The 23,669-nt window shown below is 41.9% G+C and overlaps 1 protein-coding gene across 1 annotated transcript in view; it reads left to right on the top strand.

The window, feature by feature from the left end:
• Positions 1–736: 736 nt before the first annotated feature.
• The window catches only part of LOC122808931 (octopamine receptor-like), a 1,404,917-nt gene continuing 1,381,984 nt past the window's right edge, over positions 737–23,669 (top strand). The window contains exon 1 of the mRNA XM_044080065.1: positions 737–1,375. The gene's annotated coding sequence lies outside the window, so the exon portion shown is untranslated. The remainder of the gene's footprint in view (positions 1,376–23,669) is intronic.

The raw sequence follows: 23,669 nt of genomic DNA, 5'->3' as shown, positions 1-23,669 counted from the left end.
TTTGAATATGTCTTTGGTATGATACAGGTACCCATGCCAAACAGGAAACACACAAAGTTTATCTGACAGGGTGGCATAGAAGTAATGAAGAAATCACAGATTTCAGTTGTTCGCATTGACTGACTCATACCTCTCGAGTGTACCTCATTATGAGGAACGTACCTCATTTGGGGTCTTAAAAAGTTCATGTTTCCCGAAGTTCCTCCACATTGAAATGGATCACGTTCAGTGGAATGGATTTTTTTAATTGATATCCATGGTAAATATCATATTAATTCATTAAAATATCTTTTTATAAGTAAAACCAGTATGGCCTTCCTAGTTTAAGTTGTTAGTAAACCGTTAGTATGTGTTCCACATTTTGCCCATGTGTTCCACATTATGATGGCTAGTGTTCCTCGTTTTTGAGATTAATGCGTACTGTTTATGGACAACTGTGTGAATTTCTGCAATAAATCAGTCATTTAAATTACAGGTCTTTAAGTTTACAAGATCCAATGCAACAAAGACACTGAAACTGTGTATATTTCGAGGAATTGTGAGAGTTTAAACGCGGTTCTTTCTAAGTACATGGCCAATATTTGATAGGAGCACTGCTGTCAGTGCCCCGCCCATATTTATTTTGACACTGTACTTTCATTTTAATATGCAGAGACACCGCTAAAACATTCCTAATAATTTTCTCCCATTCAAGTGTTAATCATGAGCTTCTCCTGGTTGGAGGCTTTCATCTTCAGGTTCGCGAAGACAGCTACTTCCTCAAACGTTATACCACAGGCGAGGCTGTGTGTGAAAAAGAGATTATTTCACCTCTACAGAGCACACAAAGTGTATTTAGTAAGTTTTATGCCCAGAATATGTGACCGAGAAGGGCATTTGTTTTCAGTTTCAAAACCTTTACTGAATAAAGGGATTGATTCCCCAGGTTGTGGATAAAGTGCTGAATGGAAATGTACCGCCGTTTTCCGCGCATTTAACATATATGAGCTACTATTGTGCATCAGACGATAGTTTGGAGAGAGTCTAGAGCCCCCCCAACGTTAGGTTTCAAGCTGGAGTGGGGGCGCCCTCTGGTGAATGTTTATGGCGCGGAGTTGAGTCGGGCGTTTAGTCTGTGCGGGAATGGCTTGAACAGGTATTTCTCTTCTTGGAAATGTCATACTTGGATACTCAGAGCAGTCTTTGAGGTGGTGGAGTGCGCTTTGCAAGAATAGAGAAACGTCGGGACAACCTAAAAATGCATAGAGGACGGTGTTATTTTACTATATATATGCTTTTCCAATTCCAAGCATAGTTTAGTGGGTGACCGAACAGCCACTCCATAAATGGATGCAGCACACTAAATAAGGACTTACTTGTAATCAAAATATATCAGGTAAGGGCATGCGGTGTCTCCGGGTGCTACAACTTTCTTATTTACATTTTAGTGAATTGTTAAACTTTGCACGCTAACTTTCTTTGCACTGAACAATGACAATTTGTACCAGGTCACGGTGAACTTCTCATAATAACGATTTAGAATTCGCCCTCATACCAACCTGTTGAACAGGTTATAGGCTGGTGCTAGGACTTTGCAGTAAACTCAAAGTTAATAAAAATGCCATTGTTTTGTTGTGATGTCCCATTAACTTGTGTTCTAAATTAATCTGAATAACCACGGGCTAGGTAGCTAAGCTTCTATAACACGGAACACACATGTTTTTGTGTGTTACATGCTGGTTAAGATGCCAAATGTGTCACGTTACAAGCTGAGTAAGTTGATACTTTTCTTTTAAACAATCAACAGACGTGCCACCAAGAAGAAAATGGTTGTGGCAGGGTTTACATGCCGTGGTAGTGGGGGATTTGGGGTTACTAGGCACGTCCGCAGATATTCACTCTTCAGAAACAGTTAATAAATAGCACAATCAAACTTCTTGGTGTGTGACAGTAGCTGGTGGTGCTGGGATGCACGTGTGTGTGTTGGAAAAAAGGTGATGCATCTGTCATATATATTCACAGCAATTTAAATTATTATTAGCGTGAAAGATCCAACGCTTTTCACAAAATGAAATGTGCGGCGCACTTTTGCCTTACATTCTATCGAGTATGGTTGCCAGTGCCACCTTTTCAAATGGCCAACGTGGGACATTTTCGATACAAACATCAGATTTTACTGGCCGACACATACCCACGGTCAGTACAAAGGATAGAACTTAACATTTATGCCTAAATAAAAGCTTATTCTTGTAGCATTTTAGTTGCTTATTCCGTTTCTTATAACATTTAGGTATTTTAGATACAGTTTTATGCAACTAGTACATACAATATAGGAAATAATTTTGTCCTAAAAATCTCAGGACATTTGCCATTTTTTTTTGTCAGGACACAACTGTCCAAAGAGGGACTGTCTCTCGCAAAGTGGGACAGGTGGTAACCCTACTATCGATACGTAGTACAGAGAAAATGTATTTATAAAGACAATTTTGTACAAAAGCATTGCCTGTAGATGTTTAAATTATTCTGTGTAAAAAGTGCAATCTACCCCCCCCCCCTCCTTTTTTATTTAGATGTGTGTGTGCGTGCGTTATAACTCTCAAACTCTTAGCGCTAGAAATATGGACGAACCAAAACAAAGCCAAAAGCGATAAGGTCAAAGGTCAATAACCAAGGCCTTATTTTTTGCACATTGCTCATGCATACTAAGAAAGTTGATGCTAACTGCTTTTTGTAGTAGCAGACATTTTCTGAAGAACATGAAGTCTGAAACTCAAATGTGTGTCATTATTTAGTACATTCTCAACCATCTGCCCCCCCCCCCCCACCCACCAAATTTTGAGGAACCAACCCAAATAGCAGCATCTAGATGGAATTAATAATTTAAAGTAAGGAACTGGGAGAGAAAACCCCAGTATGGGGGATGGAGATTCATTTTTGACAAATATTACAAATTAAATTTCTCTGTGTGTGTTTTATATATATATAGAGAGAGAGAGAGAGAAATGCAGATACATGTGTATCTCTCTCTGTGCATCATATCTCTTAACCTCTTAGCAAAAAATCTGAACAAAGCATAAAATAGTGGGGGGCATACCTTTTGAACTGTCCAGATTTTCCCATAATATCCATATTTTGCCTTGTATTTTTGGTCTGTCCCTCATAAAATGTATGGTTTCTTGCATTAACATATATTATCTGAAAAATATGGCACAGTGGCATAGTGAATAGTGTTGTTACTTCACAGCATGAGGTTCCCCGGTCTAGTTCTTGGCTAGGTTGCCATCTGTGCAGATTCTGGATGTCATTCCTGTGTTTGCATGGGTTTCCTCCGGGTGCTCTAGTTTCCTCCCATATTCCAAAAACATGCAGTAAGTGGACTGGGCATTCTAAATTGGCCATAGGTGTGAGTGTGTGGTGTGGAAGAACTATTGTGGTAGGGCTAGCTACCTGGTTGTGTAAGCTAGCTGTAGATGATCCTCACTGTTGAGGTGACACCCCGACCTCATGGGAAAAAGGGGTAGTGGTTGGATAGATGAAGTCTGAAACTCAAATGTATGTCATTATTTAGTGATTTCCATCTTCAAAGATTTACCAGATAAACACGCATTTCTGTGAGGAACAGACCAAAAATATGAGACAAAAATCTGGACATTTTGTGAAAATCTGGACAGTTGAGAGGTATCCTGTGCATATATGTGCACATCTGTGTGTGTGTGTGTGTGTGTGTGTGTATGTCTCATACTCACTTTTAACATCTTGAAGTTTCAGCTTGTTAAATTAAGGGCTAGATTCCAAAAGACTTGTTGTCAATATAAATGACTTAATCTTGTGTAATCCTCCTCCATTTCGAAGACTTGCATTCAATGTGACATACGTCCGCCACTTACATATACTAAGTTCATGATCATTGTACCTTTAAGAAAAGGGAATTATCCAAAATAGAGAGAGTTCAGACTTAGCATATATTTTCCTGGTAATTGCACTTAAACCTCTGAAGTACTAAGGATCCACTTGCAGTCCTGGCACTCAGTAGAAGCCTAACTCTGTTTGAAAATATTTAGCACTCATTTCTTTTGATTTTACTCCTGTGAGCGCACTACTGCTGTCTACTGAAGGGAAGCATGTTTTCTCCTCCCACTCAAGCCTGCTGCTACTGTCCTCTGAGGAGATACATGCCACAGCCCACTGGATGCCCCTCGGCTTTACTGGTGCTAAGCACCACAAGAGCATAGGGTGAACTCACTTGAAATCCACAGGGTAACACCTAATGTTCCCCTTAGTTCTTAATACTTGTGGTAAGCCAGTGCTGCCTCCCACCACCTGGGAAGGGTGAGCAGGTAGAGGCCACTCACTCCTGTTCCATCGGACTACCTCCTAAAGGCACCCAGGTGATACTCTTAACTCAGCCTGCAGCTTTACCTCTCTGTGTCACAGACCTGCTGCTGCTGTGTTTGAGCTTTGGTGTACTGACAGTACGGGGTAGTGCTCCTAATGTTTCGCTGTCATGCTCTAGCAGTGCTATGGAGCTAACTGGCAATTTAGAGGCATTCAAGAGTTGCATGGAGCAAAAGCACATTAGCAACTTATGATCATGTGTCTCAGTCAAAGCCCTACTGCATTTGGAACAACTCTGTTGAGTGTTCCCTGTTACCAACCCACGCAGTCGCACACACACACACACACACACACACACACACACACACACACACACACACACACACACACACACACACACACACACACACACATTCTCACACTGACACCTGGATGGTCTCTCTTGCTATCACTTTTTCTTTCTCACACACACATATGTATTGATAACACTCAGTCATATGTCTGCACTCATATACACACACACACACACACACACACACACACACACACACACACAGTATTTACTTGCAATGATGGTAAAAGCCCTACAGCAGTAGGTGTACACCATAAAATACTGGGTTCAGTCCTAACTGCCCTGGTGTGAAGTAGCACAGTGCAGCTTGTATTTGAATTGCTCTACCACACCATTTCATTCCTGGTATAAAACGCTGCAAGGAGTGCATGGCTAATTTACATTAGCTGCTGCCCCAGGCTGCCACAGTTGTTTCTTGGTGGAAGCTTCATACTGCTGGATACCTCCCCAGTGTTCATGCAAGGTATACAAGTTTGCAAATGAAAGCATTCAGTACAAAAAATACATATCTGCATAAATGTATTCTTAGGCAAACCCAAGACATTTGCTTACCAATAAAATATGCATAGCAAAAGTGCTGTTTCTAGCACTTAAGCAATATCAAATGCAGGAGTATGGTCGTAGCTTTATTTAATCACAATGGCAGTATTTACCCTTGAGTCTATATAGGCGGTTACATGCTGCCAGAATGATTAAAGCATCATTTACACTCCAGCCTGTCTGCAGTTATTTAAATCTGTGCGTGTTATTTTATTTGTGTAAACGCAGTGTTTGAAGGGCTTCTTGTGTGTGTATTCTTTTGTCGACTGGCTGTAATGTTATTAAAGAGCACAGACACATTGCTTTATGTAATATGCAGCCCAGGCAAATGACATTTGCAATAAAGGAGAAGATTCTGCTAAGGATTTGCATTTGTGTCTTTCAGACAAGAAGGACAACAGGCTACATGGTTTGTGAGACTGTTAAAAATTAAGATGTTGGGTAGTGTCCACTGACATGCTATAATATAATGAGATGTAATTATTAATGACACAAGTACTAAAAGTTAATAGTGTGTTAGGGTCTTCAAAGTATGAACAAATAAAACACAAAAAGCAAAAATAAACACATCCCACCTGTTGTTTTGAAAAAGTACTTATACTATGTATATTTTCTTGCGTGTGTTTGTGTGAGAACTTCACTCCAAATTTTAGCTGCCTGGATGCACTTCTAAAGCAACTTATCTAAATGCTTTAGGATAGAAATGGCAAGACATATTGAGATTGAGATGACTGTGACTGGCAGTGCAGTGGTTAATATTGTTGCTTCAGAGCAAGAGGTTCTCCAGTTTGTTAGCAGGGGGTGCCTTCTGTGCAGTCTGCATGTCCTTGCATTTGCTTGGGCTTCCTCTGGGTACTCTGGTGTCCTCCCACATTCCAAAGATATGTGTCTGGAGTATTCCCCACTGGGCCTCTGCTGAAAATAGGACCTGTCCTAGTAGGTCTTTGCTGTTCAACAAATGTTAAATGCAAATAATGTGTATAAGTACATTTATAAATGAATTGCGTGAAAAACTCTATTCTCTGAAGTTTTGGTGAGTCATTTTTCTTACATCTCAGCATGAGATATAGAAAATGTACTGTGTCTCAAAAGTGGTGATTTCTTCAAATTGTGATTAAATAAAGCTGTGACCATACTCCTGCATTTGATATTGCTTAAGTGCTAGAAAAATAATTTCTATGCAAAAAAGGGCTATATATCGTCTCTGAGCAAAAGCAACCTTAAACATGTAAGATTACTGGATAACAGACAGATGTCTATTTATCATTTTGTAATGACAGTTTTATAAAATCTGTGGGTTCTTTATGAAGAAATTGTAATTAAATGTTTGAAATTGTGTGTGTGCTTAACCCCACAAAGACCACAGTGGAAAAAGCTGGCCCATTTATTTCTAAACCAAGACAAAAGCTTTACAGCCCTCATATTCCCCGGTTGGGTGAGAGCCTGCCAGTCTATTTGTTCTCCCAAGAGGATGCTGGGAGTAGGCTGTCATATGGCATGAGGCAAGCCCTAACTTCTCACCCCAGCCTCTGTCCTTCCCTGCTGAGGCCCGTGACTCTTGCAGTAGCTGCTTCCAAGAAAGATGCATACATGCATGCATATATTATATACACATGCTAATCCCCTGGCCTCATGCAGAAGAGCCACCACAGCCTATAGAGCTGCATGACACATCCCTCAAACTCCCATAAGGAACAGCTTTGTCTTAAACTGGGCCACCATCCCCCAGGAGGAAAGAGCCAGCATTGTGCATTCACTCCTGCCCATTCTTTCTGGCTTTTTCATTTTGTCATGCACCAGTCAAACACAAATCTTATGGTACTGTAGTTGGGGATTTATCCCTCTGTTCAAAAGTTTTGGGTTGGCCATTCCTACAAAAAAAAAAAAAAAAACTAGGAAACATGCTTTTTTCAAAAAAGACAAAAAAAAATAAAATAAATAAATAAAAGAGACTTGAGAATATGAAATGTTTAGTGCTTTCATCCTTAATAGACTTCTTCAGAACATAAAAACATTGCAGATACAGATTAACACCCAAGTAAATCACATATTAATAAATAATGAATCATAACATTACACCAATTTCCTATACAGAGGTATCTTCCTTTTACTGTTCTGTCCTGAGCAGCCCTATGGATAGGTTCTGCAGTCTCGAGGACTGGTGTAGATCTGCTCTGTTCGCCTCGCTACACTCGGCTCAATCTGCTCCCCTACTCTGCGTCCATTTACCACCCACCCCCACTACCTCTACATTTATTCTAACCCCAGATCACCTGACCACACCCTCCTCTAATCAAAGACCTCTCATACTCACCCCCTATCAAATTTCTACCATAAAAAGGTACATAGTATCTACTTGCCATGCATTCACATTCACACCCATACTTGAACCCCAAAACCACTAAGACTCAACCACTGCTCCATCATAAAATGCCATTAATCCTAGGATTTCTCTTCCTTACCCTCACATACCTAAAAACATCACATCATTATATACAAACATCACTAGAAAACATATCATTCCACATAACACTTTCTCAAACAAATATACACTTACACATTTTCTTTCCTATCTCTTCTACATTATTTAAAGACAGCTTAATCCTACACATTCATAAGCCTCACATAACACAATCTTACATTAGAAAAACACAATTTAGATCCAACATAGACATAGTGCACACAATTAAACACATACTATTTATCACAAAAAATCTACATATCTGGAGACATACAGCCAAACCCTGGACCACAAAACTCTCTACTCCCTGCTTGGCAAATCTCTGACCTGATTCTGAATGTTAGCATTAGAAGTATCTCTAACAAACTTTCTGACCTACACTCATTTATAGGTCACTACTCCCCTGACATAATAACCATTACCGAAACGTGGCTAAAACCTAGTACCCAAAATGAAGAAATTCTCCCACCAGGATATAATATGCTAAGACTGGATAGAGTGGGCAGAAAAGGGAGGTGGAGTTGCTATCCTCTGCAAAACCACAATCAACATCAACCCTCTACAAACTCCCATACCTAAATTTCAAAATGCTGAAACCTTAGGTTCAACCCTAAGCATAAATGACACAAAAACTATTATCATTCTGTGCTGTTATATTCCTCCAGGTAATAACCCTTACATCATTGAAGAAATGTTACAATGGGCCACAGATAATTTCCCCCAAGAGACCATCTTACTAGGTGACCTGAGCACTGATTGGTCAGCCTGTACCTCTTAACAACCCCACTAACCATATTAATCTTTACAGTTTTACCCAATTTATCCAAGAACCCACTAGAATCGACAAAAAACCCCACAAACAGTGTATTTTAGATTGGACACTAGTTAATTGCCCCAAACAAAACTATCAGACAGGATGTCTTCCTGATAGTCTTAGTGACCATCTCCCCACCTTCTTCCTGCGGAAACGTACCAACATAGCCAAACCCATTGTTTTTAGACAAGTCAGAGACGATCGTAAACTAAATATACAAGAATTAAACAGTATTCTAAAACATAGTAACTGGAAACCACTACTAACCCTAAATCTAGACCAAGCTGTTGACATCTTCAACATCAATATCCTTGATAGACTCGCACCAATTAGGAAAATAAGAGCCAAGGCAAACTATGCACTGTGGGAAACTAGAGCCCTTCTAAAGGCAAAGGATAAGGCTTGGAAAATTTGGAAGAAATGCAATACTAGTCTAGCCAAACAAAGTTACCTACAACTTAAAAATCAGGCCAAGAGTCAAACTAAATTCAATAGACAAAATTACTTACTCATTATCCATAACAAACATTCAAAATATCCCCCAAAATTTTGGCACGCCATTAATTCTCTCTTAAAACCAGGCAAAACTACCACTCCTAACTCCATGAATGACAACAAGGACATTGCCTCCCAATTCAATCACCACTTCACAGAATCTATCTTAACACTATCCTCCCAACTATCCAAAAACAGCCCTACATATAACCCACCCAAATGCCCTGACAACATCCATTCCTTTACGCTGTCACCCGTTCCACCTTAACAATTAAAAAACACCTCCTAACACTGAAAGCTACCACCCTTGCCGCTGACAATCTACCAGCCAACTTCCTAAAAATAGCTGCTAAATCCTTATCTTACCCTATTTCTATTCTTATCAGTCGCTCCATACAAGAAGCATATGTCCCACAGCTATGGAAGGTATCATACATTATTCCACTACATAAAGGCGGAAACTCTTACTTCTTCTTCTTCTTCTTTCGGCTGCTCCCATCAGGGGTTGCCACAGCAGATCAACTGTTTCCATTTCTTCCTGTCCTCTGCATCTTGCTGTGTCACACCAACCACCTGCATGTCCTCTCTCACCACATCCATAAACCTTATCTTAGGCCTTCCTCTTTTCCTGTTACCTGGCAGCTTCATCCTTAGCATCTTTTTCCCAATATACTCTGCATCCCTCCTCAGCACATGTCCAAACCAACATAATTTTGCCTCTCTGGCTTTGTCTCCAAACCTGGGCTGACCCTCTAATATACTTATTCCTAATCATGTCCTTCCTCGCTACACCCAGTGCAAATCTTAACATCTTCAACTCTGCCACGTTAAGCTCTGACTCCTGCCTTTTTGTCATTGCCACTGTCTCCAACCCATATAACATAGCTGGTCTCACTACCCTCTTGTAGACCTTCCCTTTCACTCATACTGGTACTCGTCTGTCACAAATCACTCCTGACACTCTTCTCCAGCCACTCCATCCTGCCTGTACTCTCTTCTTCACCTCTCTTCCATACTCACCATTACTCTGAACTGTTGATCCCAAGTATTTAAACGCATCCACCTTCGCCACCTCTACTCCCTGCATCCTCACCATTCCTCTATCCTCCCTCTCATTCACACACATATATTCTGTCTTAGTCCTGCTGACCTTCATTCCTCTTCTCTCTAGAGCATATCTCCACCTCTCCAGGGTCTCCTCCACCTGTTCCCTACTCTCACTACAGATCACAATGTCACCTTTGCCACCTCTACTCCCTGCATCCTCACCATTCCTCTATCCTCCCCCTCATTCACACACATATATTCTGTCTTAGTCCTGCTGACCTTCATTCCTCTTCTCTCTAGAGCATATCTCCACCTCTCCAGGGTCTCCTCCTCCTGTTCCCTACTCTCAATACAGATCACAATGTCATCTGCAAACATCATAGTCCACGGGGCCTCCTGTCTGATCTCGTCTGTCAACCTGTCCATCACCATTACAAATAAGAAAGGGCTCAGAGCTGAACCTTGATGTAGTCCCACCTCCACCTTAAATGCATCCGTCACTCCCACCGCAGACCTCACCGCTGTCACACTACCCTCGTACATATCCTGTACCACTCTTACATACTTCTCTGACACTCCCGACTTCCTCATACAATACTACAACTCCTCTCTAGGCACCCTGTCATATGCTTTCTCTAAATCCACAAATACACAATGCAACTCCTTCTGACATTCCTTGTACTTCTCCATCAACACTCTCAAAGCAAACATCGCATCTGTAGTACTCTTTCCTGGCATGAAACCATACTGCTGATCACTAATCATCACCTCCCTTCTTAACCTAGCTTCCACTACTCTTTCCCATAACTTCATGCTGTGACTGATCAGTTTAATCCCTCTGTAGTTACTACAGCTTTGCACATCACCCTTATTCTTAAAAATCGGTACCAAAACACTTTTTCTCCATTCCTCAGGCATCCTCTCACTTTCCAAGATTTCAGTAAACAATCTAGTTAAAAACTCCACTGCCGTTTCACCTAAACACCTCCATGCTTCCACAGGTATGTCATCTGGACCAACAGCCTTTCCGTTCTTCATCCTCTTCATAGCTATCCTTACTTCCTCCTTGCTAATCCACTGCACTTCATGATTCACTATCCGCACATCATCCAACCTTCTCTCCCTCTCATTCTCTTCATTCATCAGCCCCTCAAAGTACTCTTTCCATCTGCTCAACACACTCTCCTCGCTTGTAAGTACATTTCCCTCATTATCCTTTATCACCCTTACCTGCTGCACATCTTTACTGGCTTGGTCCTTCTGTCTAGCCAATCGGTACATGTCCTTTTCTCCCTCCTTAGTGTCCAACCTTTTATACAACTCGTCATACACCTTATCCTTAGCCTTTGCCATCTCTCTCTTTGCCATGCACCTCATCCCCTTATACTCTTGTCTACTTTCTTCATCTCTCTGACAATCCCACTTCTTCTTCGCCAACCTCTTTCTCTGTATACTCTCCTGTACTTCTTCATTCCACCACCAGGTCTCCTTGTCCTCCTTCCTCTTTCCAGATGTCACACGAAGCACCTTTCTAGCCATCTCTCTTACTAGCTCTGCTGTAGTTACCCAGCTGTTCGGTAACTCTTCACTGCCACCCAGTGCCTGTCTTAACTCTTCCCTGAACATCACCTCACAATTACCATTTTTCAATTTCCACCATTTGATCCTTGGTGCTGCCCTCACACCCATCCTCCTCCTCTTGATCACCAGTGTCATCCTACAAACCACCATCCTATGCTATCTAACTACACTTTCCCCTGCCACCACTTTACAGTCTCCAATCTCCTTCAGACTGGCCCTTCTACATAAGATATAATCCACCTGTGTGCATCTTCCTCCACTCTTGTATGTCACCCTATGCTCCTCCCTCTTGTTAATATATGTATTCAGCACAGCCATGTCCATCCTTTTCGCAAAATCCACTACCATCTGACCTTCTGCATTCCTTTGCTTAACATCATACCTACCCATCACTTCCTCATCCCCTCTGTTCCCTTCACCAACATGCCCATTGAAATCTGCTCCAATCACCAGTCTCTCACCCTTGGGTACAGTCATCACCACTTCATCCAACTCACTCCAAAATTTTTCTTTCTCATCCATCGCACACCCAACTTGTGGTGCATATGCACTAACAACATTCATCATTACACCATCAATTTCCAGCTTCATAAACATCACACTATCCGACACTCTTTTCACCTCCAAAACACTCTTGGCATACTGTTCCTTCAGGATAATGCCTACGCCATTTTTCCTCCCATCCACACCATGATAAAACAATTTGAACCCACATCCGATACACCTAGCCTTGCTCCCCTTCCATCTGGTCTCTTGCACACACAGTATACCAACCTTCCTTCGGTCCATCATATCAGCTAGCACTCTCCCTATACCAGTCATACTGCCAACATTCAAAGTTCCAACCCTCACTATCACAGTCCTAGCCTTTACCTGCCTTTGGCCATGCCTTCTGCCTCTTCTCCTCTGTCGGCCAACAGTAGCCCAATTTCCGCCAGCACCCTGTTGGCCAACAGTACTGGTGGCGGTCGTTGTTAACCCGGGCCTCGACCAATCCGGTATGTATGTGTGTGTACTTTTGTCTGCATGTATGATTTGGCAAAATTTTACACCGGATGCCCTTCCTGATGCAACCCTCCCCATTTATCCAGGCTTGGGGCCGACACAAAGAAATGCACTGGCTTGTGCATCCCCAGTGGCTGGGTTTGTGCATCACTAGTGGCTGGGTTTAAACTCTTACGAATACTCAAATTATCGCCCCATTGCCATTCTATCCCCCTTATCTAAAATGCTAGAGAAATGTATACCTTCTCAGGTAACAGACTTCCTAAACTGACACCATCTCCTCTACCCCACACTGCATGGCTTCCGACAACACCATAGCACAACCACTGCTCTGCTCTGTTTCACCAATTTGATCAACCAACATAGAAATAATAATAACTTTGTATCTGCAGTATTTCTAGACCTGTCTAAAGCATTTGACATGGTTTCACATTTCTTACTACTAGACACCCTGACATATCCCTATCCTTTGCCCCTTGCAGTATAGCCTGGTTTAAAAGCTATCTGTCAAATAAGTCACAATCAGTCCAATGGAAAAGTGTACTATCCCCCTTACTCCCAATTGCCATAGGTGTACCACAAGGCTCCATATTAGGCCCTTCCATATTTACCCATAATCTCCATACCACCACACAGCATGCTTCACTTATACAGTATGCTAATGATTAACTCTTATCTGTTCAGCTCCATCACTTCCCACCCTACAGCAACTCACCCAGGAATCCTTTAGCTTTGTGGAAAGTTGGATCACTCAAATCCAACTTATCTTAAACCCTAATAAAACCAAATTACTACTTTTCACCCCCAACAAAACCATTTCCACCCCTCTATCCTTCACTGTCTCCTAAAAAAGGCAGTATTATCTCTCCCTCTGACCATACCAAACTCCTTGACGTTGAAATTGATAAAAATCTACACTTCAATGTCCACATTTCACAAACTATCAAAAAATTCCATAAAAAATGGGAACACTGTTTAGGCACAGGAAACCCTCTTGAAACAAGCACGGATTACCCTAGCCCAAACTCACCTATTGTGTACCCTAATGTATGCTGTTCCAATTCTTACCCAGCTTAGAAAACATGACCTTGCAAACCTTGCCAGACTCGAATCATGTTATAGTAAAATCGCCAAGTTTGCAAACAACTCCACCTTTAGAACCCACCATTGCCAGGCTCTAAGGGAACTGCAATGGTTGGAACTTCCCAAGCTACCAATTAGTTATTGCCTACAATATAGTAACACATCCAGAAAAAAACCCTGCACTAGGCCAAGTTGTCACCCACTGTAATACAAATCGTCCTCTCTGATCTTCCGACAAACCCTTCTTCTGTATCTCTAGGGCTAACAATACTGCAGCAAAAGCACTGTTCTCCCACTCCATAGCTAGAACATGGAATAATCTCCCTCCTGTTCTGATTTCCGCCCCTACCTCTTTTCACTTTAAAAACTCACTTAGAACACACTTAAAGAATAAGTGGCTATGCCCATGTATTACATAAGTCCTCAAATTATTGTACTTATATACCTCACTTCCTAATATACCTACTGTAATATATATTACAGTCTAGGTCTTCTCCTAATGCTGATTGAATTTGTATACTTATTCTGTTATAAACCACGTGTAGCTATTTTTTCCTGTATATATAGGTTTTGTTATGTCTTCTGCTGTATAATGTATTTTAACAAATTGTTTGAAAATTCTCTGTCTACTGTATTTTAACATATTGTGTAAAATGTTACTTACTGTGGAGCTTTTCTCCCTGGGCCTCCGCTGAAAATGGAACTGTGTCCAGATGGACCATGATGGTTAACAAATGTAAAATAAATAAAATAAAAAATATGATTTAAATTTTTTAATACATTTAACGGATTAATAGATCATTCAAACCAGGAACAACTCGTGTATTTTAGTAAAACTGATATTCTGCATTTTCTTGCTGCCTTTAGCTAATTCCGCCTAAAACGCTTATTTTCTAGAGTTTCTGTGATTTAAAAAGCTTGTTTCAGCTACATATTGTACTCATTTTACTGCCTGCACGTTAACAAAGTCGTTTTTGTGTTTAAATTACCTGTTTAACTGTTGTAGGCTACACACTCAAGTGTGATAGCCATTTCTGTGCGTTTAAAGTGCTTTTTTGATTGTATCTGCTTTACTTTCTGAAAAAAAAAATATATATATACTTGTTTTCCCACCTTTCTAAGCTAGTATAGTCCGATTTTTCAGGTTAGTGCTGAATTCAGGGCTGTGTTACAAGTTTCTGTGTTTGCCCATACCTTACTTGGATAGAAAGAAGTTTCTCTGTTCACTGTGAGAGAGGGAGCTTTGAGCAGCCTATCTGTCCCTGGAGGAGTGGTTTCAGTCCAGAAATTAGTAGTTTATTGACCATTTTGGGCTAATTTCTATCTCTTTCATTTCCCTGCTATAAAACCCACATTTGTAAGGTTTGTGTGTTAGTATACAGCTCAGCAAGCTCCTGCCTGATGCCATGCAGAGTTCTACAGCAGCAGAGAGACAACAGAGAGACTTTGGAGTGATTAAGTATAATTTTTTTGCATTTTCTTGCTGCCTTTAGCTAATTCCGCCTAAAATGCTGATTTTCTAGAGTTTCTTTGATTTAAAAAGCTTGTTTCAGCTACATATTGTACTTATTTTACTGCCTGCACTTGAACAAAGTCGTTTTTGTGTTTAAATTACCTGTTTAACTGTTGTAGGCTACACACACAAGTGTGATAGCAATTTCTGTGCATTTAAAGTGTTTTTTTTGTTGTAGCTGCTTTATTTTCTGAAATAAAAAATAAACCCCCCCCCAAAAAAATATATATGTATATCTAAGCTAGTATAGTCCAGTTTTCAGGTTAGTGCTGAATTCAGGGCTGTGTTACAAGTTTCTGTGTTTGCCCATACCTTACTTGGATAGACGGAAGTTTTTCTGTTCACTGTGAGAGAGGGAGCTTTGAGCAGCCTATCTGTCCCTGAAGGAGTGGTTTCAGCCCAGAAATTAGTAGTTTATTGGCCATTTTTGGGCTAATTTCTATCTCTTTCATTTCCCTGCTGTAAAACCCCGCATTTGCAAGGTTTTGCGTGCCAGGCAGCGTCAGTTACTTAGGGTATAACTATTCCCGGCTCCACAAAGTGTACTCTGCAATTTTTCCCTTGGAACTAGACAAACTTTCAAATTAAGCACTCAAACCATTCACTTCTCATCCCGGCACTTACTCAAAACTCATAGCAAGCACTAATAAACCTTAGCACTAGACCCTCCTATACTGTAGAGAAGGACAAGGCACTCTATTCGACCTTACCAGCCAATCAGTAAAACAGTTCACTGTACCTATCCATGCATGTCCAAAGGGCAGTTTCAGGTGTACTCTTCAGTCCAACTGGTGAATCTGGGCATTTTGAAGCAATGTTACAATTGCCTCATGTACACAGACAACCCTCTCCTCCTTTCACCAAACACTAATACATGCGAGAGATGCAATTATACAGCCAAACTGGAGGCTAAGCTCTCTCAACCCAAGACTGGACCAGGCAGTCAAGAGGAGAACGGAATTACTTGCATCATGCCACCAGTCTCACATAGACCTATGAAACCAGCACTGGCAAGAAACATACATAAATACACGAAAACATACTCGGAGGCTCTAAATAAAAATCTACAAAAGCAACAGAGACCTCCAAAGCAGACATCTAAGCAACCTCCACCTCCACCCCCCAACACAAACCATAAAACACATACTTCACAAAACCAGTGTGCCACACAATCACAGCCCTTAAGGCAAAATAACATACCCAACACACTAGTAATAGGTGTCTCTATAGTCAGGCACACTGACGTCCCACTCACTAGGCTGAACAAGGAGAAAGTTACTGTTAGCTGCCTGTCGGGTGCTAGGATCCACCACATAACACAAGCACTCAGGTCACTCCAGAACAAGTACAAATATGACTCTGTCATTGTCCATGTTGGTGTGAATGACCTGAGCCATACCTCCCTGGACTACATAAAGAGACATGGAGGAGCTCTCTCATCACGTAGCCCAGACCGGTATGACCCTGACCATGAGTAGCATCCTGCCCTCACCAAGAATGATACTTAGGTATAGAAGTTTCAACAATTTGCTAAGCTTCTGGTGTCATTCAAAGGGAATCCAGTGTCTGTCAGCCTGGGATGACATGCTCGACAAGCCACGCTGCTTCGCTAGACGGCTTGCATCTGTCACCTTTAGGCTTTCGAATACTGGCCAAGGCTCTTGCCACCCCCATAGTACCTTTTTTAGGCAAGGCTCAAAAGACAAACCCACAGCCGTAAATAGCACAAGTAACAAAAAACTGTGGGTAATACTACTCAAAGCCAGAAGTCAACCTCAAAATGCACGCACTCAAGGCACTCCTCAGTATGGAGAAAATCGATATATGTGCAGTAACAGAAACCTGGTTTAAGGATTCAGAGAGCACCCCATCACTACCAGGCTACAACTCATACCATACATTTCGGCTACAAAACCTTGACCAAAATACAAAAGGCGGGAGAGTACCCATATTCATCAAGGATACCCACACCCCCAGGTAAGTGGCATAGCACAATGCTTCACAGATCATCCACGTGCAACTAACAAGAGGCAAGGCTGCTATTCAAATTATAGCTTGCTACAGATCACCCACCATGTCCCAGGACCCCCACTCCACATTTCTGGAAACACTGGGAAACATAAAGGTCCTACCAAACACCCTGATATTGGGTGATTTCAATTACCCAAACATTAACTGCGTGAACTACTCAAGTACAAACTCCCTTGCCCAACATTTCCTAGAATTTATAAACTCAAATGTCCTGGATCAACTGGTCAACACCCCCACCAGAGGTGACAACATATTGGAACTGTCATCACCAACATGGGCGACTGGTGTTACACACCGGAGGTCAACCCCTCGCTGGTTAGATCTGACCATAAACTAATCACTCTGGATATCCACATTCTGCCACCCCCCCCCCCCCGGTCAAAGAAACCACTGTGAAAAACTTTTCTAAAGCAAACTTCACGTTACTTAAGGCCGAGGTGGGAAGTTTCAAAGCCCCCATGCTAAAGGATAACGCTGTCCAAGCTGCAAAATCCTTTACTAATGCACTCTGTGGGCACCTACAAGAATGCATGGATCGTGCTATCCCAAACAAAGCCAAGACTCACTCCTCCAAGAAAAGGAAACCAGTCTGGTGGACCCCTGCCATAAACAAGCTGTACAATAGAAGAAGGAAACTAGTACAGAAAAGAGTAACATCCCCAAGAAGGGAAGACATCCCTGATCAGTATCAGCAAGAAACTATGTTCCCTCAGAAAATCATCCAAGGCTAGCTTCGAAAGAAAAATTGCCATGGACTCCAAAGATAACCACAAGGCATTCTTTAGCTATCCAAAAAAAAGGTGCATCAACGTGTGGGGCAAATGCACGGCTCTCAATTAGTAGAATCAAGACAAAAAACACACAGAGCCAGCATACAGTATTCCAAAGTATATTGTAATGAAAGTTAGATCATTACAAAAGAGAACAAACCGGTTTCGGCAGGAACAAACACAGCCTTCCTCAGTGTTACTTACATACATAGTGGTGAGCAAGAGTATTTATACACACATATACTCATTGTTAATTAATTGAGTTCAATCAAAGATTTTCATTGAGACCAGGTGGGAATAATCCCCCCAGTTTGATTATCCACTTTTTTTCTTTGGTGTTCAGAATGGAGTGTAACCCAGTTTTATTATGCTTATTGCCAAAAATTTTGTCAATTATGATAAAGGTGAATTTAGCAGAAGCATGTACTAGGTGATGTTTATATAGGGCATTAGTCTGCCTCTTATTTTTGATATTGCTGATATGTTCCGAAATCCTAATTTTGAGTGGTCTGGATGTTTGTCCTACATAAAATGAACCACAATGGCAGGTGGCTAAATAAATAACCCAGTCGGTGCTGCAGTTCGCAAAAAATTCTTTAGCTATATCAAGAATCTAAGTGGCAATTCTCAGATCTGCTCAGAGTTGGTGCAGAATGGCACAAAATACACTGAACCAACTGATATAGCCAACATCCTGGCAGACAGGTTCAGTGCAAACGTCACCCCCAAAAGGGCCCATAACTATACCAGAAGAATGCAGTGCCCCTGAAATCACAGACACTCAGGTTAAAACAGCCCACTCCAAAGCCAAAAACACAGCATCAATGGGACCGGACGGTGTCCCAGGCTGCATCCTACATGAGCTCAAAGATGAACTAACCCCTCACCTAAACACACTGTTTAAACTCAGCCTCTCCACAGGCTACTTGCCCACAGAGTGGCACACAGCAACAGTTATTCCGCTCCACAAAGGTGGAGCCACAACAGACCCTGGAAACTATCGTCCCATAAGCCTGACTAGCTTAGCCTGCAAAGCTATGGAGTGCATCATCATGGATATCATTAACAGAGACATAGGAAACCTCCAAATAATGGACCCTACCCAGTTCGGCTTTAAGGGCAGATCATGCCTCCTGAACCTGGTGGACTTCTTTGAGACAGTTACCAATGCTATAGATGAGGTAAAGGTGGTCCACACAGCCTACCTAGACCACGCAAAGGCGTTTGACACCATTCCCCACTCAGGTATTATAGACAAGCTCACCAGCCTGAACATAAACCCCTATGTCACGAGATGGGTTGTCAACTGGCTCACGGACAGAACCCACATGGTAAGAGTTCCTGGAGCTAGGTCTGACTCTCAACCAGTTACAAGTGGCGTTCCCCAGGGCTCAGTCCTAGGACCCCTCCTGTTTGGCATATACTTCTCAGAGGTACAGGCAAGCACAGGACTATGGCTGACCAAGTTCGCAGACGACTGTAAACTGGGGGCTATAATTGACTCTCCGGCTGACACAAATATCCTCCAAAAGGGTCAAAACCATGGCCTCAAGCTAAATGCCAAAAAGTGCATAGTCATCCCCTTTAGAAAAAACAAAGTACCCACAAACTACCACATAGTTGGTAGCCCCCTAAATACGGAAGACGTAATAAGGGATCTGGGGACCCAAGTAGATAGTAACCTCTCCTTTGATAATCATATTGCCAAAGTGGTTAGAAAATCCTTCTATGTGGCCCACCTAATCACAAAAGGGTTTGCATCCAGATCGAAAGATGTCATTGGGCCCCTCTACACATCACTCATCAGACCCATCATAGAGTACAATGCCCCATTTGGGATGTACCTTACAAGACACCTGCAACAACTGGAAAGACCACAGAAGTACCTCACCAAGAGGATCACTGGCCTCAAGCAGATGCCGTATGCAGCTCGACTGAAGAAACTCCAGCTGTACTCAGTTGCATGCTGCCTACTCAGAGGTGATCTCTGCCTGACGTACAAGGCCATGTCCAACCCAGAATTGATGGACATGCTCCACCTAAAGTAAACCATATCCCCTCAAGCAACACGCTTCAGGGATCTAAACCTCACCACAACAATAAATAGGATGTGCTGGAGGGATAGATTCATGTCCCAGAGACTTCCCATGCTCTGGAACAAGATTCCACTCTACATTAGGCAGAGCTCCTCACTAACCCTCTTCAAGAGAAACCTTGACGAGAGGATGGGAAACAGAAAGTTTACTCCAGGAATCACTTCAATGGCTCTGCTGGAAAGAGGTTGTTGTTATCTTTCGGCTTTTCCCGGTTAGGAGTCGTCACAGCTGAACTCCGGTCCGCTAATGATTGGCAGTAGATTTTCACGAACGCCGAGGTGCTAGCTCGATGTCCAACCTTCAACGAAGGCACACCCATTTATGCATGGCTTTCGAATGCTACCCAACGGCGGGGAGGACATGCAGACTACACATAGAAGCCACTCCCCGCATTCCAGCCGAGAATCGAACGGAAGAACCTCTTGCTGTGAGGCAACAGCGCTACCGCTGCACCACCGCAGCATCTGCTCTGCTGGAAAGAGGTACAGGGAACTAATCTAAGGGGGCAGCAAAAGCCAACACATTCCGGCTTGGCTTATAAATGCCTTCGAGCAGATAGCCTAGTACCTACCTATGAACCTGTAATTCCTTTTTAGCTAAAAACCTGCTGACATCCCCAGCGCTGGACTTAAAATTATCTAAAACAAAGTACAGAAACTTTTTTAAATCATTGCACTGGATCACGTGTGTGTACAGAGCATATCAGTCCATTTATTTTTAATACTGTGCAAATGTTCTTAGATTCTCATATTCAGTTTTCTTAGTAATATCTGAAAGGTTTCACATATGTAGTTGGCAAAGTTCGCAGATGATTGCAAGTTGGCAGCTATTATTAACTCCCTAAGTGATGTTGACATCCTACAGAATGGCCTCATTGAGACTAACAACTGGTGTCAGAACCATGGCCTTAAGCTCAATGCCAAAAAATTTGTCATCATCCCCTTTGGGAAAAACCCAGTTCCCATGAATTACCACATTGATGGTAGTCCACTGAACACAGAAGGCATTATAAGAGATCTGGGAACACAGGTTGACAGCAACCTCTCTTTTGATCAGCACATTGCCACTGTGGTCAGAAAGTTGTCCTATGTGGCACATCTCAGTACTAAGGGTTTTGCATCCAGGAAGAAAGAGGTCATTGTCTCTCTCTAACCTTCCCTCATTAGGCCAGTCATCAAGTACAGTGCCCCATTTGGCATGTACCTCACTAGACACCTACAACAACTAAAGAGTCTGCAAAAATACCTCACAAAGAGGATCCTAGGCCTTAAACACTTGTTCTATATGGACAGATTCAGAAAACTCCAACTGTTTTCTGTCTCATATTGCCTACTTAGAGGCGATCTCTGCTTGACTTACAAAGCCATGTCTGACCCAGCTCTGTGAGAAATGCTACATCTAAAGAAATCCCAATCCCTCGGCACCACACGCTCCAGAGACCGCAACCTCATTACCACAAGTAAAAAAACATGCTGGAAGGACAGGTTCATAACCCAGAGACTGCCCATGCTATGGAACAGACTTCCCATACATGTCAAGCAGAGCACCCCGCTGACCCTCTTCAAGAGAAATCTTGATGAGTGGATGGGAAACAGAAATTTCACCCCGGGGATAACTCCAGTGGCTCTACTCGACAGAGGCACTGAGAACTAAGGTCTGGTGGCACTATGCCAGGATAATCCTATGGCTAAACTTTTAAAGGCCCCAGGGCTATTAGCCTAGTACACACCTCTGAACCTATGAACCTATTCCTGGACCAACAAATGGTAATGACCATTAAAACCTATAGTCCGTCATCACCCCTCATTAGCACTGTAGAGTTGTCCTGTATACTGCATTGTATGCAGAAACTATACTTAAAAGTAACTATTCTCAGCCTCATCTATGTTATTAATGTTGCCTCTGACAGAGGTCTTGACAGCCACAGCCATGTAGCCAGTGCTTCCATTACAAGGTATGTGTGTGTGTGTGTCTCTGTGTGTGTGTGTCTGTGTGTCTGTGTGTCTGTGTGAGTGTCTCTGTGTGAGTGTCTCTGTGTGAGTGTCTCTGTGTGAGTGTCTGTGTGAGTGTCTCTGTGTGTGTCTCTGTGTGTGTGTGTGTCTCTGTGTGTGTGTGTCTCTGTGTGTGTGTGTGTCTCTGTGTGTGTCTCTCTGTGTGTGTGTGTCTGTGTGTGTGTGTCTGTGTGTGTGCGTGCGCACACACACGGGGGTGCATGCGTGAATATCACTACAAATTTTAGTTGTCTGGAAATGGATTACGTTTATTCTTAAAGGCAGTAACTCTGTCATTGGCTTCAGGCAAGTCACAGCAGTAGCTTATCTCCTGGAACTGGAGAACCTCATATCGGTTTAATACAGGGTTGTCACTGAACAATATTTTTGACTGGCTGCATATCATCATCAGCAGAACCACTTTTGAAAGCTGGGGGCACACTGTGTTACAGTAGCCTGTTCAGCCTAGAAGAGCTGAAATGATAATTCCTAAAGATATCCCCTAAAAAATAATTTATTTTCTTCACATAGGCAAACTCTGGTTGGTAAACTGGTTAATAGACCAGTACATGAAATCTACCAGCAACAATGTCTTAGAAGTTTTAGAACTCATAAATCAATTTTAAAATCACTATATTGATTTAAGGACTTTTCCTTACATTCAGTTGAGATTACTTAATTTCGGTTATGCTATTCCAAAAATCCATGTCTGACAAATGTAACCTGAAAACCATAAAAAGACACGAAAAAACATTTTGAGTGGCAATCCCCCTACACCCGCACGAGGGTGGCTTGGGACCCCCACCCTCTCAGATATATATATATTTATATATATATATATATATATATATATATATATATATATATATAAAATCAACATCAGAGTCACACTGCAGTGGGGAAAAGGGGAAAATGCCTCAAGTGCACTAAGTTGTACAGTACAAAACAGTGGGGTTAAATCCACCACATCATTTGTCTTTCTCTAGAAAGACCAATGATAGAATAAGCCTCAACAAAATAAAACTATGGCAGTGTAATGGTGCTGCTGCATTTTAACTTTTAATTGGTTAAACCAACTTTTCTATCATACCGTGTATTTATTTTATTTACTCTTTGTTGACTGGGATAGTTCCACTTGGCCAGTATCCTTTTTTCATGACAGACCCAAAACATTTATTTTTACTACTAGGGGAAATTTGGAAAGGTCAGTGCATCAGTGAACTTCTCCATCTCTTTTCCATAGGTGCTTTGGGATCTGTTATAATAGCAGGACATGATGCTCTATGGATGTTATGGAGAAGTGTAGAATAGGTAATAGAATTAGGAGAGTGTATATGTCATCATATCAAAATAGTAAAGTGACAGTGTTAGTGACTAGGTGGTTGAGTAAAGAAACATGCATGAATTGTGGTATAAGACAAGGATGTCCCATGAGTGGAATATTATTTGCATTGATAATGAATGTGGTAGTGAGTGAAACAGCATAGGTCATAGATTCATAGGTTCATAGAAAGTTACTAGGCTAACGGCCCTGGAGCCCTTACAAGCCTAGCTATATTTATTTAGAGTTGTTCCA

Source organism: Protopterus annectens, chromosome 8.part0 (genome assembly GCF_019279795.1).
Source record: "Protopterus annectens isolate FY-2018-M chromosome 8.part0, PAN1.0, whole genome shotgun sequence".
In the NCBI taxonomy this organism is placed as follows: Eukaryota; Metazoa; Chordata; order Ceratodontiformes; family Protopteridae; genus Protopterus; species Protopterus annectens.
Note: the sequence above shows the minus strand (reverse complement) of the source record. Positions and strands in the feature narration are given on the sequence as shown.